Consider the following 14,324-nt stretch of genomic DNA (forward strand, 5'->3'; position numbering starts at 1 on the left):
GAGACATATACATCTGCTACAAAATCAGAGATGCAACTTAGTGTTAGAAAAACAGCACCCCCATTTCTTTGAACTTGAACATAAGTTTTCTTTTTCCTTATTGGTGAAACTATGGGGAAATGTTTAACCATATCTTTCATGAATCTATTTATTTAATGTTATACTTTCACTTAATTAAAACTTGCTTGGATTTCTGGGGGGCAGAGAAAATTGCCTTATGGACTAGTTCCAGCTTAATTGGGCCCTGGAGAAAGTCGTCTTCGCTATGAACCACACCGCCCATTGAGATCGTCAGGAGAGGTTCGTCTGCAGTTGCCACCAGCTCCTCTGGTGGCTACTCGGGGACGGACCTTCTCCATTGCTGCCCCGAGGCTTTGGAACACACTTCCTGCTGAAATAAGAGCTTCCCCATCTCTTACAATGTTTAAAAAGGCAGTCAAGACACATTTGTTCACCCAGGCTTTTAATTAGATACTGTTTTAATTGTGTTTTTAATAGTTTTAATATTTTTAATGCTAAATTGTTATAATGTGTTAACCTTTTTATTTGTTGTTTTTATTGTTTTGTTGTAAACTGCCCAGAGACTTGCGTTTTGGGCGGTATACAAATGTGTTCAATAAAGAAATAAAATAAATAAATGGCCACCCCAACTCTAAATGGGTGAAATGCTTTTTAAAAAAATAAATAAAGCTGTACTTGTACTTAACATCTAGAATTCAGATGATGGGTAGACTTACTTGTATAAAACTATAATTCTTTAGTTGTGCCGTGATTTGATCTTGGTAAGATGTGCAAAAGAGAAGCTTACAGTGGTAGTGTACTTCTAGTAATTTTCTTGATAGATTCTAAGCTCTTTTGGGGTTGGGGATAGGGATAGGTAGGCACTATCTCAGTGTTTATCTAGTGTTCACTCATTTATGTAGGTATTTTAGGGATTTATATCTCAAGACTTGACAAATCTTGGGAGCCAAGTAGTCAGTGTGCCTAGACTAGGATATTCAGAGGTGGAGTTGTTTGATAAAATCTTTATTTGCCCCCAGGAAGCTCTGTTTCTGTTCTCAGTATATTACCTCTAAAGGGAATAAAGAGAAGCCCGTGTTTACGCTCTGCTTCCACAGTGTCAATCACCAAGTGTGGAAATGTTGTCAAGTGTCCATGGTCTGCCTCCCAAAACTTTGGGGCTGACTCCTAGTTCTAAAGCAAATTTGTCAAGGCCTGCCTTGTCCATTTAATATCATTAGTACAAGAGAGGTCTGATCATATCTATTTGGGATTATTCTAGTGCTGTTTGATTTTAAATATTTGAAGGCCTTATTCTAGTACTGTGTATGTTGGAGTAAGGTTTTTAACCTGATGGCTGGGGTGGGTGGGTATGTGCACCTCTTTGGACAGGCCTGTAGAATTATGTTGATTGCACATCTGTGCTGATATAAATTATGGGAACTCTCATATTGCGCTTGTGGATATCTGAGAGATATTTGGAGTAGGTTTGGAGGCACCTCATTTTCTTTCCCCCCACTTGCTACTTAACAGTGTAACAGTAAATCCTACTGAGTAGTAATCCTACTAAGGGTGGTTACCCTCATAACATGAGAACCAGGCCCTTATCTCAGGTTGATTCACATGGCCATTGTGTTGTGGTGAAACCATAAGCTATCTGACTCTAAAGCACAGTGACTGAACTTGTGAAAAATGATGGGAAAAGCATAATGGGTTAAGCCAGGAAGTGTAGAGAGCTGAGATACTGATATGTAGAAGCTTTCCAGAGTCTGATTCCCGCATGCTATAAAAGCTTAGCTTATGGTGACTTTATCACATCACCATGTCAAAATACTTGTGCGAACTAACACTTAATAGCCTTCTGTAATTTTCTGACTTCTAAAGAAATGGTTAAAGCACAGTACATACATTAACCATAGAACTTTCAGAGCCCTTTTATGCTATGTCGACTTTTTCCCAGTTTTTTTTTTAAGTGCTACTCATAGTTATAGTTCTACCTATCCTGTAAAAAATGATTCCTCCTCCTGTTACAAATATTTGTATACTGCTTCTCAAGAAAAAATGTTCAGAATGGTTTAGAAACATAGGAAGCTGCCATATACTGAGTGAGACCATTGGTCTATCTAGCTAGCTCAGTATTCTTTTCACAGACTGGCAGTGGCTTCTCCAAGGTTGCAGGTAGGAATCTCTCTCAGCCATCTCTTGGAGAAGCCTGAGAGGGAACTTGGAATCTTCTGCTATTCCCAGAGCGGCTCCATCTCCTGAGGGGAATATCTGACAGTGCTTACACTTCTAGTCTCTCATTCATATGCAACCAGGGTGGACCCTGCTTAGCTAAGGGGACAAGTCATACTTGCTACCACAAGACCAGCTCTCCTCTATTTATGAAATAAAATAGAAGATGGTTCCAAAAGGGCTCACAATTGTGTAAAAAACAAACAAGCAAAACACAAACCCACCACCACCACAAAGGAGATCAGCAAAGCTAGTTGCTAGGTTGAATAGGATCAGTTACTCTCCTCCTGCTATATATGAGTACCATGGTACACCACTTGAAAAGGTGCCTCATTGCCCGGGTAGCAGGAGTAACTGGGCATTGTGTGAAGTGGTACCTTTATTGTATTATGAAGCATGCACAGTTGAGCAATAGAGGGATCCATTTTGTTGCTGAGCTTTACAAACCCACAGAATGCAAGATTACCTTCTGTGTTTTGTTTCAGTTCATGTCTGAACAGATCAAGACTTGATAAGTGTTCTGAATCTTCTCTGCTACAGTAGCAGTAAGCGTCTGTCTTTTTATAAGAGAAGATTATAAGGGAGATAATTATGTGCCAGATTGTAGGCCCTCAATTTAGTCTCTCTTTGTAGGTTTGGAATGCTTTTATTTTTGGGTGGGTGTGTTTAGTTCTTATGAGTTAGGATTAGACTTCTGATGCACATAGATTTCTCTGAGTAGTAAAGTCTCTTCCCTCCATCCTTTTTTGTTCCTGAATCCTCAAAACTTCTTCTCTTTATTTGCCCTGCAATAAAGCTAGTCGCTGAACTAAATGATCCCCCCCAGTCTGATTTAGAACATATGTGAGATTAACGATCAGGGATTGTAAGAATTGACCTACATATTTAGGCACTGATAAAGTTGTTTAGGAAGTGGCAGATTACTTTATGCCCACAGGAAACCCATGCAATGTCTAACCACATCACCATGTTATCTATTTCAGGTGACTATTATCTTGCAGAGAAATTCAGACTCCCACCCAGCCACCCCCTGTATTTACTAAAGATACATTATGGTAGTCATGTCATTTGAGATGAAACAGAAGCAAGTTAAGTGTCTTTGAATAAACAGGGGCTCTTTGTCCTCCTTTCTGTCACTTCAGCAAGCTGGAGTGTAAAGGCACTGTCTGAAAGAGGGAAAGGGAGAACACACTTAACATTATTCACCTCCTTAAACAAGAACTTCATAACATGCAGAATGTATATGATGTAATACTTGCTAGTCTGTACATTGACAATGTAGGTCACAGTTCAGAGGACAGCGTGACTAACTCAGCACACTCAATGGCACTTTGAATTGATTTCCTCCATCCCAGATCCCAAAAGCAGCTATCTCTTTTCCCTGGCAGATCACTTCTGAAAAATGGCGAGGAGTGTCAATGTTTGTGATGGAGTAACTGTGCTGCTTGGAGGAAAAGTGGACATTGACTTTGTGTACAGAAGCGCTTTAGCATAGTTAAAGTAGCCCTCTGCAGTTAAGTCATAGTCACAAGATGGGCTGTGTAGATATTGTAGAAAGCCTGAATTACTTAAGTGAAGCAGCTGTATCACTATTATTACCACAGCCTCCTCAGTTCACCAACTCTGTTTTGAATCTGGCACTGTCTTATCATTGACATGCAGTAATTATATAGTAAACATTACACTAAAATTACGATCCTCAGGCACACAGTGTTTGGATGTAGCAAAAACACAGTCTGCAGGTGTGACTTTCTGAAAAGAAGTGTGTGGCAGATAGTCAGAAGACACTGTATTATAGAAGTACTTGATAAAATCTGTTTTCAGTTTTTAAGGTGGAGAATGTCTCCTAGAAATCAATCAGAGCAAGCATAGCCCATGTTTACGTTTTTAAGAAAGCAATAATGTGCTCAGGTGTCACTGCTCTAGCTAAAGTCTCGGACCTTGTTCAGGTATAATGCTAAGCCATAGTTTATTGCTACATTGAGGGAACTGTACACTCATGTACTCTTTCCATTCCATTCTTGTGCAAGAAGAGGAGAGTGAACACTTTTGCTTTCGCTTTAGAACAAACCACAGTTCCTCATTATATATGAACTTGTGAACTTTACATTTATCAACTTCTTAGAGTCAAAACAAACTAGGATGTCAACATCCTGGTTTGTTCTAACTCTAGTTGGTCAACAAACCAACATTCAAAATGTGGAAATGCAGTTTGTTTTTAAAGTGTAAATTGTCTTCTCTTGCAGAAGGCTAAGGAGAGCATGCCAGCCCGCAGTTTCTTTTGGGTCTTGACCTTAACTGAACTATCTTGTTATATTTGCAACTTGATCTGTAACTTTTAAAGGAGTATATAAATCTTTTGTTTTCACTTTAGGGAGAAATGAAGAAAGCATTAGCGCCTTAGTATTTTAATTTGTACTTTGTGCACATTAGCAGAGTGAGGGCCTTGTCAGATACGATACCAGGGTGAAGACAGACATAATATTTTTAGAGCATTGAGCCTAATTTGAAAGCACTGTTCAATCAAAATCTCTTTCCTTTATAGGTAGGTGTGTGAGAGGTGTGTGTGTGAGAGAGAGAGAGAAAGAGAGAAAGCACAAGAACAATTTACTCAAAGGTGTTCCCATATTTTAAATATATAAATCTTGGTACAGTATCACAATAATGCAGCTTGTACAGAATTTTGCTCACAACTTTCAAAACAAGACTTGGTTAGGCTTTCAGTAGTCTTTGTGGGATTAACTCACACTACTGCTCTCTTATCCTGAAGTGACTCACTAAAAATTACACTGTAGAGCAGAAAATATTTGCATGAATTGGCCTCACCTTTTTGCAAACTGTCGGTCAAATATTGTTTAGATCCTGAATAGCATAAGGAAAAGTTTGTGCAAGGAAGCTTTTTGTTCCTTTCCACTGCAAAACCCCTACACCACCTCCTATACCGAAAAGCTGCTCCTGAGGGGCAGAGGACCCTCTGGGATGGATTGGGATGTGGTGTAGGAAGCTCTTGGGGGAGAGAGGAGTTGACCAAAATTATACATCTATATTTCTCACAAGTTCCTACAAGGATATGCTTTCCATATAGGAATTCTGTAGCATGTCAAGCAGCTGTTAGATAGCAAACAAACACCATACAGATTGCAGTGCAAACATTTATTTATCTTATTTGGGCAGTAACTAAACACACTCAGCTTCTTATTTTTTTAAGAAACAGGAGGGGAAAACAAATTCCATTCATTATGTATGTTTACTTATTCTATAATAAAACAGCAGAGACTTTGCAGCTTAAATTAATTCTGCATAGAGGCTTGCAATATAATCTCTAGCCAATTTAACAGACTTTCTCACAGATAAGTATAGTATTAACAGATTTCACTTTGCACCCTGCTAAGATATTCTACAAGCTGAGTTAATTATCCTGATTTCAGGAAGAGTGCTTAGAAGCTGAACACTAAGGAGTGAGACTGTTTCAGGGAAAGAAATTGGTCTTGCGGTAATGCATAATGTTAGTGATTTAGCAGTATATTGTTGGTTACTATATATTCACAATTCATCTTTGACATATAGTCTTAGGCAGTTCTTACTTAGTGCCATGCAGTAGCTCTTAAAAGCTGTTGTACTGAGATCTTCTATTCTGGGTTTGGTCATTCTTTTCAGGATTGCCATTTGTGGCTATACCATGTGGGTTACAGGGGACAGAGCATCCAACTTGGATTGGGAAAACTTGTGTTCAGATCCCCCTGGAGTCATGAAGTTTGAGTGATCTTGATCAGGTCACTGTGCCTCAGCCTAGGCTACTTTTGTAAGGTTGTTGTGTGAATAAAATGGAATAACTCTCTGAAATGCTGTCCTGCACTCTCTGGAGCAGTATTCGTCTCCACTTGGAGCAGGGTGCAAGGCTTGGGGGCCAGTGGCAGCTTCCACTGACCCTAGAGGTGGCTCCCTGAGTAATTATTTATCAGCCAAAGCCAAATACTCTACACAGCAACCCTGGCCCCTTGCAGAGGTGACCATACCCACCACATCATGCTCTGCTTTCCTCAGTGCTGGTGGGGCTCCTTTAAGGGAAACAGAAGGTGTTACAGACAGGAAACAGAGCCCTCTTGAGCTCCAGTGCCATCTTGGAAGGTGAGCTCCATGGGGAAAGTCCTGGGAAGGCCTACACTGTCCAGCAGTCTGTGCGCACCATCTAAGATGGCAGTGGAGCTTGACAGGGCTCTGTTACCCTTGAACCCCATCCCCATCCCCAGCGCTGGAAAACCAAGTGGAATGGCCATGGGCTGCAGAACAGTGAGAGGGTATCGGACAGTGTTTCAGCCATTCTTGCTTGAGTTTGTGGCCTGTTAAGAGTGCAAAGAGGTCATGCTGGAGGCACATGGATCAATAGTGCTTACAAGTGCCTTAACAGAGGTGGGTACATGACAGAGGGTAAGTCCCCTTTTGGATTACTATGTTTTCACTAGATGCTGTAAGTGTGCCTTGATGTACACATGTTAGAAGGTAGCAATGTTCCTATGCTGTGAAAAATTTCTTTTAACTGATGTTGGCTAGACTCATTTTAGCTTACTTTCCTTAAGTACATAGGGACACCTCATTGGTGTAGGTTGTGATGATGTCATCCACTCCATTCAAGATGACAGATGCATGAACATTTGAGGCGGCAGTAGGCTAACTTGTGAAAATGGTCATTATCAATTACAATTATAGTGGAAGGAAAATAGACATTTTTGTTCTTATTAAAACTTATTGTCTTCCTTTCCTTTCCTTTCTTTTCTTAATGCTCTGCAAGAATATGTTTTTCCTGTGTCACAGTAAGATTGCTCTACCATCCTCATCTATGCCAACTGAGTTTCTAAAGCATAGATTCTGAAAACAGATGAGAGATCTGCTGGGCTAATAGTCAACTCCCTTGATTCTACCAACCTTGATAACTAGCAAACTGAGGTTAAATCCAGACAAGATGGAGGTGCTGCTGGTCAGTAGAAAAACCAATTGGGATAGGCTGATTCAACTAGCTCTAGAAGGGGTTATACTCACCTTGAAAGAGCAAGTGCACAGCTTGCGGGTGTTGTTGGACCTGGCTCTGCTTTTGGATGCTCAGCTGGAGACAGTGGCCAGGGGTGCCTTTGCACAGCTTTGGCTAGTGTGCCAGCTGCATCCCTTTCCTGAGAAGGCATATCTGGCCATGGTTACCCATGCCCTAGTCATATTGTGACTGTATTACTGCACTGCACTTTACGTGGCGCTGCCTTTGAAGAATATTCAGAAACTTGGTTGATGCAGAATGAAGCTGCCAGGGTTCTCTCTGGAACTACTTGCTTGGAGCATATTACACCGATTTTGAAAGAGCTACACTGGCTGCCAATTTGTCTCCAGATACAATTCAGGTTGCTGGTCATTACCTTTAAAGCCCTTAATGGTTTGGGCCCTGGATACCTGAAGGACTGCCTGCTCCCAAGGGCTTCTGCCTTCCCATCAAGGTCGTCAGAGAGGCCTTTGCTCTGTGTGCCGATGTAGAGAGGCTACACAGAACAGAGCCATCTCTGTTGCTGCCTCCAGGCTCTGGAATGCTCTCCCAGTGAATGTCTACTCTTTGACATCTGCTTTTAAAAAACAATTAAAGACTTTTTTATTTGTTCAGGCTTTTACCCATTAGGGGCTGCCTGGTTCTCAGCTCTCCTGCTTCTGTTTGTCTCCTTTATGGTGGCTGGTGGGTTTTTTTTGGTGTTATGGTTTTTACTGTTTAACTGATTTTAAGGTTTTAAATGTGATTTTTATGGAGTTTTATTGTATTTTAACTTTTGTAAACCTCCTTATGATGCCTCATGAAAGGCTGTATAAAAACTGAACAGTTAATAAAATAAATTGTTCAGTTGCTTTTCGCAAGCTGTGGTCTGCAGACTGTTTGTTTTTCAGTGGTAAAAGTGGGCAGCAATGGAATTCAGAAAACTTAATAGCTGGATCATTTCCCCCCAACTGATATTCTGCTAGAAGATATGCACACAAATCCATTCATGTTTTAGCAAAACATCTAAACCTAGTTGTCACTTAATAGTGAGGGTTAACAGTAGTTCTTGGATTAAAAAAATTTAGGAATGGTAGTTGTGTGGATCAGTCTTCTTCTGGGGTAGAGAGCCAGTCTTACATTAGTGAGAATGAATTGTCCCCTTTGCTAAGCAGAGCTCACCTTGGTTTGCATTTGGATGAGTGACTGCATGTGATCACTTTCTGCTGTTAGATATCCGCCTTAGGGGATGGGACCATAGCTCAGTGGTAGAGCATCTGCTTTGCATGTAGAAGGTCCCAGGTTCAATCCCTGGCATCTCCAGGAAGGGCTGAGAAAGACACCTGCCTGCAAACCTGGAGAGCCAATGGCAGTCTGTGTAGACAATTCTGAGCTAGTTGGACCAATAGTCTGACTCGGTATAAAGCAGATTCCTATTCCCTGGGGCTATTCACATGGTCTGCAAAAAACGGGCTAAGGGAGCCTAGCCCTATTTTTGCAGTCTGTGTGAACCACCAGGCTTGGCTGTGAGCCTGGTGGTTCCAGAGTGTGTAACCCACTCAAGTAACCCGCCCCTTAAACTGAGCGAGTGCTCTGCAAACCCGTTTTTTTGGATCGTGAGTAGCTGTGGCATGGCTCTGCGCTGCAGTGACTCACGAAGAGACCCCCAACCGGGAGGCTTAAAAGCAGCCTCCCCTCACGCAGGGCATACTGGAGCTTCCGGGGGCTGTGCGGCCCCCAATCTTCCCAGCCTCTGCCGGCTCCATCATGGAGCCGGCAGTCGTGTGGGTGGCCAATCCGGCCGCCCAGGGCTACTGCCCTGCTCGTCTGCATGGAGAGTGGGCTTAGCCCTCTCTCCCCACAAACCCTATGGAGGCGGGCCTCTGATCATGAGACCCACCTCCCTATCTCAAATAATAGTCTGTGGTGTGCTTTAAAGATTGCACTAGAATTGTCTGAGGGGTTCAGCCTAAGTTGTTCCTGTAATGCTTAAAACCTTTCAGTCATGCAGGTAGCCACAAGGGTCTTTCCAAGAGGGTCATGGAATAAGAGGATGGGTCCTCTTAGAATTAATGATCAGTTAAACAACAGGAATAGGGAGCAAACTGGCAGTTCTCACAATGGAGAGAAGTTGGTAGTATTGGATCTGTTTTGGGATTGGTGCTATTTATTGTTGGTAAATAATCTGGAGTTGGAGGTTGCAGTGAAGTGGCCAAGCTGAGGATGATATGAAATTATTCAGAATGGTCAACACCCAAGTGGACTGCAAAGAACTCCAAAAGAATCTCTCCAAACTGAGTGAATGGGCAACAGAATGGCAAATTAAGTTCTATGTAAGTGAGTATATGCCCATGCTAAAATTGTCATCCAATAAAATTAATTGGAAGATACAGGACACACACAAGGAACTACAGGTGGCCCTCATTATCTTGTCCCAGCACCCGGGGTTGTACATATCCACGATTGGGTCATAGAGACCCAGTTTATTCTGGGGTGGGGGTGGGAGGCATTGATTTGCAGTGGTTCTACTCTTACCTCTTGGGCAGATTCCAGATGTGTTCCTCTGGGACTGTTGATCTTCAAAATCTGAACTTCAGTATGGTGTCCCTCAGGGCTTCGTATTGTCTCCGATGTTGCTTAACATCTACATGAAACTGCTGGGAGAGATCATCAGGAGCTTTGGTAAAGAGTGTTATCAGTATGCTGATGACACCCAAATCTTTTTCTCCATGTCAACATCATCAGGAGAAGGCATAACCTCCCTGAATGCCTGCCTGGAGGCAGTGATGGGCTGGATGAGAGATAACAAGCTGAGGCTGAATCCAGATAAAACGTCGGTACTTATTGTGTGGGGTTGTAGCTCGGGAGATGGTTTTGATCTGCCAGTTTTGGATGGGGTCACACTTCCCCAGAAGGAACAGGTACGCAGTCTGGGGGTGTTTCTGGACACAAAACTCTCCCTGGTGTCCCACATTGAGGCAGTGGCCATAGGTGCCTTTTATCAGCTTCTGCTGATACGCCAGCTGCGTCCATTTCTTGAGATAAATGACCTGAGAACAGTAGTACATCTGCTGGTCACCTCCAGACAGAGGCGTATCTAGGGAAAATAGCGCCTAGGGCAAGCACTGATATTGTGCCCCCTGTCCAAACATCTGACACCCATCTTCCAAATAACTTTACCATAATATCAGCTGAAAAATAAAAGTCAAGCTCGTTAATCTTTTAATATTTCAAAAACTATTTAGCAGTGGACGTAGCCAGACCAAAAAATGCTAGAAAACTACAAATTTCAGTATGCTGGGGCTCATGAAATACCCAAATACTATGTGGAGGTGTTCTTGGAAAACTAAACAGAAGTGCCTGTCTAATTCTCTACTATGCATTGTAGCATCACTATTACATAAGTTTTTAAAATAAATGGAGAATTTGGCTTTTCCCAGATACTCTGAAAATAATTAAAGGATATGCAGAGTAAACTGTGTCACTGCTTGGAATATATTCTAGTATTTCAGAAAGACAGTTAAAATGAGAGAAAGAGAGCAAGAAACTCCCAGTGGCATTAATACTAAGGATTTCACACTGCTGGAGAGCTGAAGAGCTAGATACTGTGCTTATTTCTGCTACCCCCTGCTTTTGTTGTTGTTGTTGTAATTTACAGTACACTTCAGTGTACTTAGGAACCTACCCCCCCAATCCCCGTAGGGGATTAATAAAGGTCTCTTTTTTTCAGTTTTGTTTATCCATGGAAATAGGCAGGAACAGACCCCCCCACACACACAAATAAAGAGGGCTTCCTGTACTTTTTCACACGATGCAGAATTAATGAATGAAATTTACTGCCACGAGATGTAGCTATGGTGACTAGCTAAGATGCCTTTCAAAATTAATTCAACAACTACAATGAGGGTAGGTCTATTAATGGCTGCTAGTCATTGCAGCCATCTCGAACCTTCAGATTCAGAAGCAGTAGGTCTCTGAATACCCTTTGCTGGGGATTATCAGCAAGGCAAGGCTGTGTTCTTCGTCATGCCCTGCTTTTGGGCTTTCTGGAAGCATCTGGGTGGCCACTGTGGGAGGCCTGATGTTGGACTAGATAGCCCTTTGATCTGAACCAGCAAGGCTGCTTTTAGGAGGTGCCAATTCCATGGGAGATTCCATCTCACATCTTGCTTTAACCATGCGGTTTCAAGTCTTCGAGCTGCAGTAGCACTACAGAATGAATCCAGAGAAAAGTACCTCCTACAGCACTCCCATAATGTTTATTTATCAGAAGAGCTTCTTTATCCCATTATATAACCCCATTCTCCCCCCCCCCGCCTCACAATTATATCATGAAAAATTATTTTCATAGGATGAGTATGGCTTCTGTACAGTCTTCAGTTGTAGTTCGATAAGGGCAAACAATATTTAGGAAGTGGAGATGAAGCACACAGTAATGCCTACACAAACACCAGACAATGCAACGGTGGGGGTGGGGGAATAGTTTCCTCTCACTGTAGTTTTTCAAACTTCAGATACCTACGTAACTCACAGCTTTTGTTCTAGTGCGGTTATTTCTGTTCCGGTTAATGTTTTGTGTTTTATAATTAATAACGCCAATCTAGTTCTCTTTGAAGTTGATAAAAAAAAATACTGTGGATGACTCAGTGAATGAAAGCATAGTACAGTGTTGGAAAGACACTGGCAGATATGCCTCGAAAACAGGGTTTTAAAAATTGATGTGTGCTATGCAGACACTGATAAGCTTGTGCTGATTCCACTTCAAAGGGTGGTGCCTGGTTTTGGGAAATCCAAAATGTTTGCTTTTGTAAAAGCAAGCACTTAAAATTAAGGAAACCAAAATAGGCTCAAGAGAAATGTATTGATATTACTTTTAGTGGTCATTAGTTTAAATATGAGATAGCCTCTTTAGAGCTCGGAATGGCATTATTAGAAATGAAAAGTCAGTAAACTATTTTTGAACATAATGTAATGAGTAACCTTTATATATGTTAGAGTTGGCACAACATTTCACTATAGTTATCCATCTTATTGATGGTATTTGCATATAATAAATGACATAGAATTCTAGATACCTATATTATTTCCAGAAAAATGGAATGTGTCCATGGCTTTTCTTTTCTGGTCGCTTGCCACACTTTCTATATTGAATGAAGTTGTGTAAGATATTACATCTTTTTGCTTTTGTGTCTCCTAATTTTTGTTAGTAAAAGTTAACTCCTTACCACATGTCATAGCATGTGATACTAATGCTGCTATAATAGATTTCTGAACCTGTCAGTACCATGTGAGCAAGAATATGAGTTCACTTCTTCTGCATGAAGACAGTTGACTGAAGACTTGAAAGAGAATTGTCCAGCTCTGCCAGTTTGCAAAAACAAAAACATTGTGAAATAGACTTTCCAAAGGAAAACATCTCCAAAAATTCAAACACTGCATGAGGGTGGGAAAAGAGGCAGGGCGCCTCTACATTTTCCTCTCAGGGGAGAAAAGCAACTTGGAGGATTTTGAGAAGACAGCAGTGGCAGGAAAGCGAATGGTTAAGGAGATTCTTTCCACCCGCCTCTGTGCTTATGATTACAGACCATGAAGCTGCTTTAAAAAATTAAAAATAATCTGTTGGGAGACTGATTTACTTCATGTCTCCCATGTAATATTTAATCTGGTCTTCAGTCCAAAAAAGAACTAGAAGCTATACAATGAGGGAGAGAAAAGGTGTCTTTCTCCACTAGAGATTTAAACTGACTTGTTAGTCATCATAAGAACTGCAGTTTTTTGACAAGGCGATGGACTGTTAGTCCTGGCAAAAACGTGAGTGGGGGAAAGGCTGCACACGGAAGTAGTTTACTTGTGTGAGTATTGTTAGAGAGCTTTGAGGGGAGATTTCTTTTATGTACCCCAGCTGCAGCAGCAAGTGCACAGGTAAGGAAGGAGAGCGCTGCTGATTGAGACCAGTGTTCCCTCTAACAGGTATTCCCAGATGTTGTCTATAACTCCCAGCATCCCCCGCTGCAATAACCTTTGCTTGGGGATTATGAGAGTTGTAGTCAACAATGTCTGAGAATCCCTTTTATTTATTAAAATTTTTATACCGCCCTTCCAAAAGGCTCAGGGCGGTTTACATTAAAACACCATTAAAATCAATTAACAATTAAAACAAAAATTATAAACTGCATAAAATAATAAACAATTAAAACATCATAAAACACCAATTAAATAGCCAAAACAATTTAAAAACAAGTTTTAAAAAGCTGAGAAAGCTTGGTTGAAGAGATGTGTTTTCAGAAGTTCCTTAAAAATTGATGGGGAGGCTCGTATCTTAGTAGGGAGCGCATTCCACAATCTTGGGGCAGCAGCTGAGAAGGCCCGTCTCTGTGTAGCCACCAAACGAGTTGGCAGCAACTGGAGACAGATGTCCTCAAGTGACCTCAATGGGCAGTGGGGCACATAGTGAAGAAGATGCTCTCTTAAATACCCATGGCCTAAGCCATTTAGGGCTTTGTAAGTTATAACTAGCACTTTATATTTTGCCCGGCAACCTATTGGCAGCCAGTGTAGCTCCATCAACAGAGGAGTAACGTGGTCTCCCCGAGATGACCCAGAGACCAACCTGGCTGCCACATTCTGAACCAACTGAAGTTTCCCTGACATGAAGTTAACATTCTAAATAAAGTAGTGTATTAAAGCCATCAGGGAGATAGATTAAGACCTACATGCCTTGCTGCTAGCTACATACAGGAAGAGGGGAAGGGAGGAGGAGGAAATAGCTGTCTATTTGAGAGAATGAGACCTGAGACTATAAGTCTTATTACGGGAAATTGGAGGACAGAGAAAGCATGGTCAGAGAGGGAATGCCCTTACTAGTTGTCTCTACAGCAGTGCCCCTAGTGGTCAGTAGGGTTGCTAAGAGTCAATGCCATCAGGAGCAGCATCTTCAACAGGTATTGTGATGTGAGCACCACACAGCTATGTAAGATTGTGGCTGCCCTTCTGTGAAAATAATTATATATTAAAGATTGTTGTTCTCATGGAAGAAAAGCTGTGAAATTGTGACTTCTACTTTACATTGCTTATGATAGTAGAT

The 14,324-nt window shown here is 41.5% G+C and overlaps 1 protein-coding gene and 1 non-coding gene across 7 annotated transcripts in view; both read left to right on the forward strand.

The window, feature by feature from the left end:
* SGK3 (serum/glucocorticoid regulated kinase family member 3) overlaps positions 1 to 14,324 on the forward strand; it is a 94,285-nt gene that overhangs the window by 17,821 nt on the left and 62,140 nt on the right. The window lies entirely within an intron of this gene.
* Positions 8,486 to 8,563, forward strand: TRNAA-UGC (transfer RNA alanine (anticodon UGC)). Its single transcript has one exon. It is a non-coding gene; the product is annotated as a tRNA-Ala (tRNA).

The sequence above is a fragment of the Hemicordylus capensis genome, chromosome 4 (assembly GCF_027244095.1).
Source record: "Hemicordylus capensis ecotype Gifberg chromosome 4, rHemCap1.1.pri, whole genome shotgun sequence".
In the NCBI taxonomy this organism is placed as follows: Eukaryota; Metazoa; Chordata; class Lepidosauria; order Squamata; family Cordylidae; genus Hemicordylus; species Hemicordylus capensis.